Genomic DNA, 15,649 nt, shown 5'->3' on the forward strand with positions numbered 1-15,649 from the left:
AAGACCTTGTTACGTGGAGATGTCGAGAAACTTGGATACCGAGCCGCCAGAGATGCATGGAAAATCGCAAATAAGTTCGTGTTGTCGGAGAACAATTAGCTACACTACATGGGAACGAGTCGTCGGCGCGACGCTGAGTCGCAAGAGGAGATCTCGCTGCGTGTACCACGGTGATTCAAGAAGTACTCCAGAACTGTCATGACTCGCTGGAAGGTGGCCATCAGGGTGTGGTGAGAACCTACCAGCGAGTCAAGCGAGATTACTACTAGTCGGGACTCTACACCGACGTGGAGAAGCACGTGAAGTCGTGCCCCGACTGCAGCACCAGAAAAAGCCGCCCCCAACTGAAAGGATACTCTCCTGGCAACGTGCTGGCGGAACGGCCGTTCCAGATAGTGTCTATGGACTTCGTGATACCACTGCCGAAGCCTCGGAGGGGCAACACAGCCCTGCTGCTCTTCCAATGTTCTTTTACGGGTTTTATCATTGCGAAAACCATGGCGGATACGGGCGCACTCAAGGCGGCACAAGCAGTCGAGGAACGCATATACCGACGATTCGGCGCGCCATCACTCATCCGCCATGACCGCGACGCACGGTTCATGAGCGAAGTGTTCCAAGCGTTTGCAGAAATAATGCAGTCAAGGTCCCGAGCAACGCTGAGTTACCGGCCGCAAGCCAACGGACAGCAAGAACGGTCAGTCAAAACTGTAATGCAATCCGTCAAGGTATACGCTGAAGACCTGCTCCAACAAGACTGGGACGAGATCGTGGAGCGCTTAGTTTTCGCCATCAACAACTCACAAGACACGACTCGGAAGGAAACACCATTCTACTTGGTGCACGGGTGGGATGCCCAGTCAACGCTGAAAGCCATGTCATCCTCGCTCCGACACGGCACGCCGAAGCAGTCAGATGCACTGGTGTGGCGCCGCGAGGTCAACAGACAACAGCAGATTGCTACGGAGATGGTCAGGGAATACCAAGCCAACGAGAAGACTCGCAGGGCACGGGGACACAACGCCAAACTAAGCATGAAAGCGCAGACGATACTGGCGAAGACTCGGGATCCCGAGTCGGCGGCGGCAGTACAAGACCAACCGTCTACGGGACAAGACCCCCCCCGTCCCAAGTGACCTGTCGCTCAAACCGAGTACGCATAAGCCACCGACGACTCACGAGTCGTCGGCGAGTGCCCCAAACCAACCGTTTGCGGGACAGGGGGCACATGTCTCTCGGGACAGGGTGGATCCACCGAAGACTGACGGAATTGAGCCGATTGCAGGTCGGAAATCAATGCTGCCGGTCCCGTTTGATGTCGGCAGCAGGGTCTGGTTGTACATGGAGAGAGCCAAGCCCGGCCTCACCAAGAAACTGGCACACCGGTGGCACGAACCCTTCCGGATCAAAATGAGGGTCGAAGACTACGCCTTCGAACTCGAGTTACCGAACCGCAGTGGATACCGATTTTATCCAGTCGTTCACATCTCCCGACTGAAGCTGGCTGATGAGTTTGGAGATCGACCGAAGACTCGTCTCGCGCCCGGAGTTGTCGACGACACTCGGCTAGACTTTGATGAAGAGCTGCTCTCACAGCTGGGAGCCGGATCACGTGGCAGGAGAATATGAAGTTGAAGCCATCCCCGACGACCGTGTGCCGTTGTCCACGGGAACTGAGAGTGCGGTGCGCGAGTTTAGAGTCAAATGGGTCGGCTACGATGAACCAACGTGGGAGCCAGCCGCTAACCGTTCTTGCGGCGGGCTCCTCTACGATTACCTGCGGCGAAAAAGAAGTGAACAGCGCCTGCAGATGGTTCAAGTCGCTGACGAAGACTAGGCGGCTATGAGTCACCGCCATTATGACCTGTACTTGGGGCAACGCAGCCCAAGACCACAGACGAAAACAGCTACTGCGGCATTATCTTTTGCATTAAAAAATAAAAACGCTACCAAGACGGACAGCTAAATCAACGACAACTCAGACTGGAAATGAAAGCCAAATGGATAGAAGACGCTGCCGACGACTCGCTTGAACTCGACTTCAACTCACTCAGGATCGGAGGCAACAGCTGCCCGAGCCAAGACACCAAGCAGACTCGAGTCGTCGGAGCCACCAGCAGCATCCGGAGCTTGCCCTCCCGGAACAGACGCAATATTCGGCGAAGACTCAGACGCAGCAGAAACACGAGCATCACCAAACTCGGCCACCCATTCTGAGCTCAATTCACCCGGCTGCAGCGACGAACTTGGAACAACTCGACGACCAACATCGGCGCGCGAAGAACCAGCCGGGACAAAGAGCGGAGCCGACGGGTTGCACGGGACGAATGTGGTGTTGTAGGGGTGCTGCTCCGGCGCATCGATCCAGCCGTTCCGCCAAGGCTCCGCAGCATCCAGGGCCGCGACCTCGCTCAACCAGTCGACAGTCTTGGGCTCCCAAGGCAAGTACTCCAGAGAATACCCGGGCATGGTCGGCTCGAGCATGAACTCGGGTTTCACCTCCGAGAAACCCGGATCCTGGCTGCTGCCCCACTTCCAGATGTACGGGACCACCTTGGCGCGGAGACGGTCGCTGCGTTTATTGCGCTCGACCACGTACCTCGACCAGGCAGCCTTCAAAGCATCCAAGTCCTTCCTCGTCCGAGGCTTCCGCACGGCAGTCCAGTCCATCATATCCAAGTCAGCAGCAACTGCGGAGAACGTAGTCTCCACGGCCTTCGGAAGGATCCAGTGATCGCGCTCCCAAAGCGAGAAACCAAGGTCGGCGTTGTCCGAGTCGCCACTCCCACGGGAATTACTCCAATATCCCATCACCCGAGTCATCGGCGAAGCCCGCTGGGACACCTTGGAGTCGGGATCAAACTCTGAAGTGTCAAAAAGACACGCTTGAGACGGGAATCGCCGGCGAAGCTTCTGCCACGGATGATCGGGGTTCTTGTAATCCGCGAATGCCGCGATGCCTTCAGGACTAGAAAAAATTCGGAGATCCCGAGGCACCGGTGCAGACAACCGAGCATTCAGCATCTGGGTCCAGCACTTGAGAGCCCCAGGACGCGTAAAAGGCGACTCGATGTAAGGCACAGCCCACTTGGCCACTTGCTTGGAAAATCGGACGAGAGGCTGCTGACTCCGCATCGGCGACGGCACCGCAAGAGCACACTGGGAGCTCGTATCCGCCCCAGGGGTGGACGACAAAGTGGCGACGACTCGACTGCTTCTGGAAGACGCAGGCTGGCGTGGAACGGAAGGACGACGGCGTTGTCGACGGTGACTCGTTTGAGTCTTCGGTGGAGCAGGAGGCGCCTTCTTAGGCTCTACACCAACACCCTGGACAGCTCCCGACGACTCGGAACCTGGAAGCTCCAAGAGAGAAGAGGATTCGGGAACGACCTCCGGCAACTCAATCACTGATCCAACAACCAAGTTCTCTGCCTCCGAACCAGTGTCTGGAAACCACTCGAGAGAAGCGCTAGAGTCGACGTGAACTTGCTCGGAAGGAGGAGAAAGAGTGCTTGACGAGACGACATTTTCATCCGACGACTCCACCACACGAGAAGACTTGCTCGAAGAAATAACAGGCGAGCTGTCCGACGAAGACTTGGCAGCGCTTCCGGAGAAAACGGCGCGAGCGGGCGGACCGGAAGAAGGCTGAGAACGGGCCCATCGCCCCTTGGGTTTCGCTTCGACTTGCCCTTAGACGATAAAGCTCCGGAAGCACTTGAAGCCAGCACCGTCGACTTGGACGGGGATCCTGCAGCCGCAGGAGCACTTCCGGAAGCCTCGACAACATCCACCTCCGCTTCCAAGTGCTCGCCATATTGAGCAGAATTCCGGACATCACCAGTAGCTACCACCGAAGACTCACAGCTACCATCTCGATGAGAAGAAGATGAACGGGATCCACGAGTAGCAGAAGCTGAGTCTTCGGCGGGGCGGCGAGGTTTCTTGCCCGGACGACTGGCGGAAGGACTGCGACGGAGTGACGAAGATCGAACACGCTTTTGCGACACCGAACGGGAAACGGAGCTTGACCGACCGCGCAGATGACGGGAACCGGCCTCCTCTTGCGAGGAGCGCTTGCGTGAGCAATCAACCTGCGCGGCGCGTGAAGCCCGGTCTGCTTCGACGTCGGCAGCACGAGTCCCCGGCGTTGTCTTGTTCGCCTCAGCCGACCGCTCCTCCGACGACAACTCAACATGAGAATCCGATTCCAGGAAGGCAGCGAGGGCCAAGTCAACGGCAATGGCATCCTCGGTGCGAGACGGATCGGCATTAGCCAGCATGTCCTTGAGGACTCGCCGAGTCTCGTGGCTAATGTCCAGCAGGTCCCAGTTCAACTCGCCAGTTGACAAACCTATAAGACATGAGTCATCGCCCAGAGTCAGAACACAAGCCAGCACATGCAGCAACTCAACAACCGGTACGAACCTTCGGAGATTAGCACAAGGACGTCTGGGTCCATGTCTTCAAACTTGACGTGCGCCCGAACAGTCCGGTTGCGGCGCGTTAGCCGCTTCACCTGCTCTTGAAGGTCTTCATTTCGGCGCTGGAGGCGAGTCGACGACGAGTCATCGCCGGCATCCAAGCGAACCAGAAGATCGTGAAGACGCTTGCTCTGTGCAGTCGACGACGCCACGGCAGCCTTGAACACCGTCTGCTCGCGAGTGAGCTGGAGAGCCAGACGCTTGCACTCGTCGTCAGCAACTCTAACGCGGTTCTCCAAGCGGGCGGCCGTCTCGGTGCGCGCATCCACGGCTCCACGACGAAGACCCTCCATCTCCTGGAGGTAGTGAGCCTCCAGGACCCGCAGACGCTTGACCTCTTTCTTGGAGTGCTCGAGTTCCGCGCGCGCTTGCTTGAGGAATACCATGGTGTTCTCGTACTTGAACGACTCCTTCATCGCCGAGTTTTCGGCGGCAGCACGCGCAGCTTCAGCGGAGTGCAACTGGCCTCGCATCACGGCCAAGTCCAGGCTGACGGCATCGTGGACCCCATGTTGGGCTGAGCCGCCGCCACCACGTCTTCCAGCGAGCGAGCAGCGGCCAAGCGAGAGCCCACGTGGCGGTCCCCACGAATGTTGGGACCCTGGTGCAGGGAGACATTGAGACGGCCGATGAGATCCAGCCGAGGACCCAACACCGCGATCACGCGCTCCGACGCCTCAGCACTGGCTTCCATGACGATTTGCTCAAGAGCCTCACGCGACACCGCGATCAGCGAGTCGTCGGTGGTGGAACAGCCAGTTTCAGCACTCGAAGTAAAACGCCGAGCAACTAGCTGCGATGACTGGATCGCAACCGAGTCGCCGGCAGCATTACCAACGGGCACACAACCAGAGAAGTGTCCTGCAAGACAAGAGACGAAGAGAATAACCTCGAAGGTAATCGAGAGCAGCTCAAGATCAAGGTGCAAGTCAACGAGAGGTACCGAAGGAGCAGCAGGAGAGGTGGCCAGTGACGCGGACGACTCAGCGGAAGCTTCCAGCAAAGCTTGGCTCGGCGTACCGCCGCCAGCGAGTGAACTCAACCCCGGAGATGACAGGACAACCTGAGAAGCAGACGCACAAAGTCACCAAGCATCAGCGCCTCGCGTAAAGCTGACAGAAGGCGAGAAGACGGCAGGAAACGCACCGTGGCCGAACTGGCCGTCGACTCAGCAACGCTCTCATCCTCGGACACCACCAACTGTCAGGCAGCAGGAGCAGCAGGCGGACTGCCAGCACCAAGCGCGCTTCCTCGACTAGGCGAAGACTGACCAAGATACCAAGATCCTGGTTAGCAGTGAAGACGGCGAGCGAACAAGAGAAGACGGCTTACCTGGAGCGAAGACTGAGACACACCGAGAGCCCTGAGCGCACGGCGGATTGGGCAGCGCGCGAAGAACCGACCATGGCGCAGGATCACCCCGACGCTCACCAGCACGCGGCTCGAGTCGCGGTGGGGGCAGTTGTGGTATCGGGAAATGAAGCCGAAGTCAAAACCCAAAGCCGAGACAAGGGGCGAAGAAGACTCGAGGCGCCGGCGCCAACTGGCAAGTCACAACCCATCGCCAGTCATTGGGCCAAACGCCCCGGTTGCTGATTGGCTTAAGTTGGTCGGTGACGATGACTCGTCGACGGTCCCAAGTCAAGCGTGGGCGGTTGCAGCCCGCTGAGTGCGGTGCGAACCTACTGGCAAGATCCGAACTTATGAGTCATTGGCGCCTGTCCCCAGTCGTCGGTGGCGTTTCAGCGGCCGTTTGAGTCGTCGGTAACACCGTCACGTCGCAGAGAAAGGGTCGAAGAGTCGTAGGTTACAATTGGCGGTCCAAACCGGACGCGTTTATACTTGATATTTGTATTGATCGATAGGAAACTTAAGAGAAGACAAGATAAGCCTTCGGGCAACAATATCTGTAGTGGATCTAACTTGACTCACTACTTTTGCTTACACGTTGCGCTTCGTGTATGAGGAAGCGTAAGTACTTAGTAATTACTACGGTTAATTATATTTGAATACACAAATATAATTTAAATCAGATAAGACTCCAAGTGACTAAGATTAGATAAAATGAGAACTGTATTTGTTTGTAAATTGATCTTCCTTCTAAAACTGTTAAAACTGTTTATCATCTATGAAAAGGGGTTGGCAGCGGCTGGCTGTCAGAGCCCCGCTAATATGCATGTCTCTGATTGGTAGAAAGATGCTGCTTTCTACCAATAGGATCTTTGGGTATGTGTGGACCACTCATTGTGGTGGCCCACTTCAATGTATCCATCGGTGTGTCTTACACCAAGGTGAGGAAGTATCTAAAACTTTTAACATATAACCTATCTGTAAAATTCACAAGTGGCTTGCAGCCACTTGTACGTGTAACCCCGTTACACCATCCCCCCCTTAAGGTTAGACGCGCGGGGTCTCCGCACGTCAATCTTCGGAATTGATCATTCGTCAATTCTCCGCGTTTGGAGAAGAAATCCGCGCTCGTTCAACGATGAGCGCGCCTCAGAAGAAGTCCGCAAAGTCGATGGGGAGTCATCTCTCCATCGACGACTACTTCGAGCCCCAGAAGGCGAAGTATGGCGACGTCGTCGACTTCGACGACGACAACGATGAAGACATGGAGGACGAGGAGGACTCGCCCTCTAAGCGCAAAGACTCAGTGTCGAGCGAATCGCTCGACCCTCATGCTAAGAACATTCGCCCGCGTGAAGGGGACGAATCGGACGCTTCGAGTTCGAAGCGTTCGCGAACTGAGAGTATACCCCACTCGCTTCCGCTGGGGCTCTCAGTTCTCCGCGCGCTGCAACTTCAGCGCGTGATTCCAAAGCTCAAGGCTCTCCGCGCGCTGCGCGTGCAGCGCGCGATCCGTGGATGCCGTCCACGTCCGAGATCTCGGACCGATATGGGAACTCGGTACCTCCGAATGAGGTGCCATTATACGTATGCAGCGCCATCAAAGATGATGCCGTGGCCCCCGAGCTGCACTTTGATGCGGAGACGCATCAAAGGCGCGATTATTACATCGGACTCTTCCATGAGCTCCGATGGTTTCAAAGCAAGAAGACATCTTCTCGCAGCAAAGTGCCCGAATGGCAGGCACTTTGTCAGAGTTGGAACGCCTTTGTTGACAATTTCATCAAGCAGCCGAATGCTTACCGTGATCGAATTAAGGAAGCGCGTGATCACTTCGAGACGTACTCGAAGCGTGGAAAGTTGGAGCAACTCCACGTTGCTGCGGAGGAGGCTAACGTGCCGTGCGCTGTGCCCGAGGGCTTTCAGTGCACGAAGTGTTTCCCAGGCGCGGTCCGCTTGAGCGACCGCGACCTGAACAGGTACACGTCATTCCGTGTGCCCGAGAGTCTCAAAGAGCTCCGTGCTAAGTTCTTAGCACGTGAGGGTTCGGGCGCTAGCGATGACCGCAGCGCTCGTACTACTTCCGCTGCACCAGCGCGTACTGCTCCTCGTACGCCCTCACCATTTCCGGAACGTCCTCCAGCAAGACGTTCCGCGGCTCCCATGTATCTTGATGGGGAGGAAATCCTCTCCAACGAATACGAAAACGAGCCCCTTGAGGGTTCGTTTTCGGGATACTATGGTCAACAATCCGCTCAACAATCCAGCGGGTTGAGCCGCGGGCGTCACGGATCGGCGGTGGCGGGGGTGGGAACACGCCCGGGTATGATCAGCCCCGAGCTGATCGGTTCGCGCCTCTCCACCGCCGTGGAGCGTCTGCAGGGCGCAGAGTTCGCCGCCCTGAAACAGGAGCTGGCGAACCAGAAGGCTCAGGTCGCGGCGGTCTCGCAGACCGCCTCGAATATTCAGGTCGAGTTGGGGACCCGGATGAAGGGGTTGCTCCAGCGCGCGAACGCGCTGGAGGAGAGGCTGCTCGTCGCCGAGACCAAGTCCTCCGCTTCTGCCTCGGCTCCTGCCGAGGCTTCGGGTCAGCCGAGCTAGATGGCTCGTGCTGCAGGTACAGCTTCAGCCGTCCGACGTAAAAGGTCGGATGGAGGCGCATGCTAGACGGTATGTCTAGCGTGTAAACGTTGCCGTGCCGTGCCAACACAGTGAACGGCCCGATGAAGCGCGGAGCAAGCTTGCTTGCTCCGAAATCCGAAACTGCATGTTTAGGCAGGTTTTGAGTAGCTAACAAAACCAATGAACTAGCTTTGAATTCATTTGTGTTGCCTCTGCCCACATTGTCTGCGTTCAGCTTCTGTTGGTCAACAGAAGCTGCTATTGCATCTTGGACAAACCGAATTGCGGCTTGTCTTTTGGTAATGAAGTTGATTGCATCCGAGCTGAAGTCATTCAGCTCGCTCTCCGCTCGAGGCCCGGCCTCTGCGTGGTTCTTCGCGGTGTCTGCGCCCTGCGCAGACCCGTGGTCTTTGTCCTTGTTGTTGGGGGAGTCTGCGCCCTGCGCAGACTCATGTGGTTTGTTCATTGTTGCAGCTCACACTGTGCAAGTGTGAGCGGTTTTCTGCGGCTGCTGTATTGCAGTCGTAGATCCTCCCCCACTTAAAGTGGGAGCCATCACTCCGAGTAAACTCGGTAGACGTGGATGCCGCATGGCATTCACGTAGAACGGTGTATGCCCGGTCGAGGAATGCACTGAGTTATTGATGGCAAACTCTGCCATCGATAAGCACTTGCTCCAGTATTGGAACGAGTGAGCGTAGCTCTTCAAAATATCGACGAGCACGCGATTCACGCGCTCGGTTTGATTGTCCGTCTGCGGATGATCCGCAGTCGACATGGAAAACTGGCTCCCAAGAAGTGTAAACACTTCTTGCCACAGGTGCGCTGTGAAGCTTGGGTCTCTGTCCGACACGATGTCGGTCGGCATGCCATGGTGTTTGAACACCATGTCGACGAACAGACGGGCCGTCTGCTTCGCGGTCTCCTCTGCCGCATCGCAGCAAGATGTACCATCTTGCTGAAGCAGTCGACGAAGACCACAACACCGGTATTCCCTCCGCTGTCCGGGGGAAGACCAAAGATGAAGTCCAAAGACATGGACTTCCAACACTCCGACGGAGTCGGTAGTGATTGTAAAGGAGCCTGCGCGAATGGCGCAGGCTTTACGCGTTGGCATACCTCGCAAGCACGGATGTACTTGCGCACCCACTTATACTGGTGGTGTCAGTAGAAGTCGCGCATGAGAAGGACGTATGTCTTCTCACGTCCGAGATGTCCCGCAGTCGGGGCATCATGATACTCGTACATGATCCTGAGTCGCAGGTCATGGTCATTCGGCACGACAACGCGGCCCGCGTTGTCGTCGACCGCATTATAGAGGAGCAGTCCGTCGTGCACCCGATATCGGTGTGCACGCGCACGAAGGTGCTTGGGCAACTTCTGACGAGCCTTGTCAGAAGGTGCTGTGCCATAGGTCAGCAAGAGTTTTGCGTCCGCGTCGTGCGCGTACGCGGCCTTCACATCATCCAACAGAGACGATGTGGGTTTGCTCGATCTCATGACGTCAATGGCATTGACGTCAGCAGCTTCTCCGTAGTCCGGCCGACGTGATAACGCGTCGGCCACTACATTCAATCGTCCGGGTTTGTATTCGACCCGGAAGTTATACTCCGCAAAGAATGAGAGCCATCTCGCCATTCTTTGTGATATGTGTGGTGATTTCACTGCAGTGCGCAGTGATGCATGGTCGGTGTAGACCACAAACGGTCTACTTCCAAGCAAATACACTCGGAACTTTGCGAGTGCGTATTTCATGGCAAGGAGTTCCTTGTCATGTACCGGATAGTTGCGCTCAGCTGGCTTCATCTGACGCGATTGGTAGTAGACGACACGATCACGGTCCTCGTGCTCGTGCTGCATCAACGCGCATCCGATCGCGAAATCGGATGCGTCACACACTACGTGAAATGGGCGATCTTGGTCAGCCACTGCCAAGATCGGCGCCTCAGTCAAGCCCCGCTTGACTGCATCGAATGCCTTCTGGCAATCGGGTGTCCAATTCCACACAGCTTCCTTCTTAAGAAGCTGTGACAGCGGGCGGATCTTGTCCGCGTAATCCTCCACGTACTTGCACAAGTACGTGGCCAAGCCAAGGAACTGCCTCACTTCCTTGACACTTGAAGGCGTTGGTCATTCATTAATCACTCTGACCTTTTCCGGGTCAAGGCGAACGCCATTCTTCCCTACGAGACACCCGAGGACGGGTATCTCGCTCGCCCCGAAGATACACTTCTTCAGGTTCGCGTAGAGCTTATGCTTTCGCATAAGCTCAAGTAGCTTTCGGAGATGCACCCTGTGCATCTCTACGCCGGTCTTCCCGTCCACAGCCCGACTGTGGATGAATACATCATCGAAGTAGCTCGGCGCGAAGTCGCGCACCGAGCGCAATAAGTGCGTCACGCACCTGTTGAAAGTCGCAGGGGCGTTCTTAAGCCCCTGTGGCATTACTAGCCACTCCCAGAGCATGCCGCTTGGCGTGCTCGCTGCCGTGAGAGGGATATCGCTCTCACGCATTAGGATCTAATAGAACCCATCTCGCAAATCGAGAGCACTGTAACGGTGCTCCCGGCCATCGAATCGATGATAACATCTTTTCGCGGTATCGGCGTCTGCGCCGGTACTGTCGCATCGTTCAGCTTGTTATACGCATGAACGATGCACCATCCGCCCTGTGGCTTTTTGACACAGAACGTCGGAGCACTGTGCGGGGACTTTGATTCCCGCACTTGTCCTGCTTTGCGACGACTTTCAAAGAAGTCGTCGATTGCTTTTACTTGCTCTCGCGGCAGTGACCACTGCCGCGTGACACAGTACTTCGTGCCCGGCACGAGATCAATCTCGTGCTGAATGCCCTTATCCTGCGGAAGCTCCGCAGGAATCTCTTCCGGGAGTACGTCTTTGTACTCCCTCAACAATTCGTAATAGGGACTCGACTTCAGCGAGTCCCAACCTTGTTCCTCGAAGCGCTCTCGCTTCGTCTTCGCACCGAGAGTGTCTTCACTCTCAGTGGTACTTCCCATGAAGAGCTGTCTCAGCTCTTCGCTCTCGCTCTCCGTTCTTTCGCTGTCCGAAAGAACGCAGACCTGTTCGATGCGTCCATCGTGCAAGTCGCGCGTGAAGCGCTTCCAGCTCGTGGCTGGAAGCGAAGTCAACTCCGACGCCGTCGTCGGAGGATTAGCGAGTTCCATTTCACGATACTGGAATCCAGTATCGGTGCGCGTCAAGACGCTTAGCGTCTCGACATCCGGCGTCACCGCCTCAGTCTGCCCAGCAGACTGGTTTTGTTGCGTCTCGGTCCCGGACCGAGACTTGCGCAGCGTTCTCCGCATGCGCCGTCTTCTTGTTGTACGGAGCCCGGCTCCGCACGGTGGTTCTTCTGGTTCAGGCCCGGCCATGGACGGTTGTTCGCCGGCGGACCCTGTCTGCGGGCGCGCGATATCAAGCCCGGCTTGACTGCATGTTCCTTCGTGCAGCCCGGCTGCACGGAAATGTGTTTCTTCGCCGGCAGACCCTGTCTGCGGGCGCGCGATATCAAGCCCGGCTTGACCACATGGCGCTTCGTCGTGCAGCCCGCCTGCACAACAGCATGCAACTTGCGTCAGTGCGGTACGTTTGCAACCGTCCCCACTGATTGCAGCGCCAACTCCCGGAGTTGACACGCCTTCGTCACCTCGACGCCATTCATTGGCGGAGCCCCTCATGACCGAGGGTGCATCGTTGTCGACCTGACCTCTTCGGGTCAGGGACTGTCCCTTACACGCTTGAACGTGGGTATTGGTTCCTGGAACCAGTACATCATTTTCTACTGACGTCGGCAGCATTGCCGACGTTGGTCTCACTTGTGCGCGCCCTCGCGCACTCCTTGGGCACTCCGGGACAGCAGCATTAAGCGCTGTCTCGACTGGTGAGCCGCGCGCACCTGCTGGTGCGTGCGCTGCGGTAACAGGGCCATCGCTCTCTGTTCCGCTGTCGCGGCCGAAGCGCACTAGCGTGCGCTTCTTCCAGTCTATCACCAGATCATGCCGTGCAAGCCACGGCATGCCCATTACCACGTCGAACTTATCGTCCAGGTCCAGGACGATAAAGTGTTCGACAAACACTCGTTGTTTGTACGAGAAGCGCACGTTCACGACGCGCTTCTCGGTCTTCACGATGGCACCTGTTGCCAGTCGTACTTCCAGAAGACATCGAGGTACATTCACCTCCTCGAAGTCAAGTCTCGGCAGGCTTCGTAGTCGAACAAAGTTGTTCGACGCGCCCAAATCTACCAAAGCTCGAAGAGAGTCACTCGCTCTCTTCGAGTAAACCTTCAAGATGACTAGGCTCGGCCTGTCATCTTGCTTCTTGCAGCGAGATCTGGTCTCACTGGGGGCTGCAGTCCTCAGAGTCGCCAGTGTCGCGTGCCCGATGTCGGCGCGCGTGACTGCATTACCAGTAGGGCGCCCCGCACCTACTGGATGTTCGCGTTTTTTGTTGGTCCGCGGCGATGCCTAGCATCGCCACGACGGCCATCTCCAGGGGGCATGGGAGCTGTGCACTCCCGTGCAAAGTGACCGATCCTTCCGCAACGGAAGCATCGCACGTTACCTCCCTGCTGCTGGTAACCAGCAGTTGTTGCGTTCGAGAGGTCCATTGGTTCTGGACCTCCCGTCCTCGCTGCCGGGTGCGGTTGCGGCCTCGGCGCGTTTGCATGGAGTTTAGCCTGCCGCAAGCTAAACGCTTCTTGTATGGCAAGGGTGATTGCAGCTTCGAGAGTACTCGGGTACTCTCGGAAGAGATAGGTCTTCACGGGCCCATCTCTAAGTCCTTTCATGAACGTGACGACCTTGGTCGCCTCGTCAATTGGATTGGTCACGATATTTGAAATCAAGTATCGTGTGCGCTGCGCGTAAGCATGAACGTCGTGCTTACCCTGCTGAAGGTCGATGAACTCCGCCCTCGACCGGAACTCGTTTTGCGGGGGCTCAAACGCTTGTCTGAGCTCCTCTTTGAATACTTCGTACGTGCTGAAGCACGTAGGATCGGAGAGTCGGCGCCCATACGCCCAACTCCTTGCGCGTCCGCCAAGGCAGGACATGGCGTACGCGGCCTTCGACAGCGGGTCGACGATGCGTCGAGCCGCTATGGCTGTGTCGAGCTCGACAAGCCATCGGAGGAGAGGCTCGCCCTCTCTTCCCACGTAATTGCTTACGCTCAATTTCAATGATTGAGCACGCGGTGTCGTCCCAGACGACGCCGTCACTGAGTAAGCAGCATCACGCTGCTCCTTCACGATGAACCCCAGAGCAACACCATGTTGCTCCGTCGGCGATAGCGTACGCAGCATCGTAGCTATCGCCGCTTCTCCAATAGTCGTTGGAGGGCTTCCCACTCTGGGTCAGACAGGTGGGGGCAGTCAGCGCGTGCAACATGCGTTGCAGGCGTGTTGGAGCTCTCCATGGGCACCTCCGTGCTCATGTGGTTCTCGGCTCCGCGTTCGTACACCTCGTACGAAAGTCAAGCAGTCGGTCGTTGGACGGACTACAAAGTGCTACCAGGTGTAGTGCGTCTAACGTGACTCACTACTTTTGCTTACACGTTGCGCTACGTGTATGAGGAAGCGTAAGTACTTCGTAATTACTACGGTTAATTATATTTGAATACACAAATATAATTTAAATCAGATAAGACTCCAAGCGACTAAGATAAGGTAAAATGAGAACTGTATTTGTTTGTAAATTGATCTTCCTTCTAAAACTGTTAAAACTGTTTATCATCTATGAAAAGGGGTTGGCAGCGGCTGGCTGTCAGAGCCCCGCCAATATGCGCATCTCTAATTGGTAGAAAGATGCTGCTTTCTACCAATAGGATCTTTGGGTAGGTGTAGACCACTCATTGTGGTGGCTCACTTCAATGTATCCATTGGTGTGACTTACACCATGGTGAGGAAGTATCTACTCTTTTAACAGATATGCTATCTGTTAAAAATCACAAGTGGCTTGTAGCCACTTGTGCGTGTAACCTTTACAATAACAGAACAGCTATTCCCCCCAACCACGCAAGTGCGACACCGGTGCCTGCAGTGAACGACCTGCAGCTCAAGGTAAACCTGGTAGGTAGGATTATGGCTGTCGGTGGGCACATCTACTAGTGTAGCGTGTATTCATCTCTGGCAGGGCCAAGAGTTAGTGGCCGGTGTATTGGTAGCGACGAGTCGTCACCAGGAACTGGAGGAGCGAGAGCGCACTCCATTTATTTCTTCCTGCCGGAGTATAGCTCCGGCACCCTCGTATCACGCCGTAAAAGGCCGGACCCTTCCTTGAGGGCCTGCGAGGTATATTTTGTGTGTGAGAGCGTGCTAGCCTTTGCTCGTGACTAGTGACGCTGAGTCTTCCGTCGGTCGACTAGTTCGGTGCACAGAGGAAACACCAACCCGGTGCAAGGGAAAATTCCTGGGCCTTCCTGTTCTAACCCTAACAAGCCCATTGAGTCTTCGGTGACTTGGTGGGTATTGTTGGTGGGGAAAGTGTCCCAATATATAATTTAGCGCGTGTTCCTACTCGACATCGGAGTTGGTGGTGCTGGAGGGGCGCCAGAACTCTGGCCACTACATTTACACTGTGTCGGAGCATCTGCTCCCGTTTGCTCACAAGCACTACGGTACAGACTTTGTGTTTATGCTGGACAATGCCTCGATTCACTCATCTAATGAAACAATAATGTTTTTCGAGGAGATCGGGGCGCAGCTTCTGGACTGGCCAGCGCGCTCCTCCGATCTTAACCCAATTGAAAATGTGTGGGCTATTCTGGCCAGGAAAGTCTACGCCCACGGCAAGCAGTACAACAACGTGCCAGAGCTTACCGCCGCCGACATGCAAGCTTGGGATTCGCTCACGATAAAAGAGCTGCAAGATCTTCTGGACAACATGCCTACTCGTTGCTTCGAAGTCGCACGCAAGAACGGAGACAAAACCCACTACTATGTACATGGCTACATTCTGTTAATACAAAAACTAAGTTATTTTTAGTCCCAAAGTTTTGTCGCGGATCGATTTCTAGTTAGTTGTATGGCAGCCTATGGATACTTTGCTAAATCTAGGTCACCGTCACAAGTCCCCTTTTCGTCTTTGTGATTGGAGGTACATATCTAAATAGCGACCTATAGTTCGCTCTAGAAGCCGAGATATCACGTGGAAAGTGACTGTCCCAAACCT

This window comes from Phytophthora cinnamomi (assembly GCF_018691715.1).
Source record: "Phytophthora cinnamomi strain GKB4 chromosome Unknown Contig27, whole genome shotgun sequence".
NCBI classification, from domain to species: Eukaryota; Oomycota; class Peronosporomycetes; order Peronosporales; family Peronosporaceae; genus Phytophthora; species Phytophthora cinnamomi.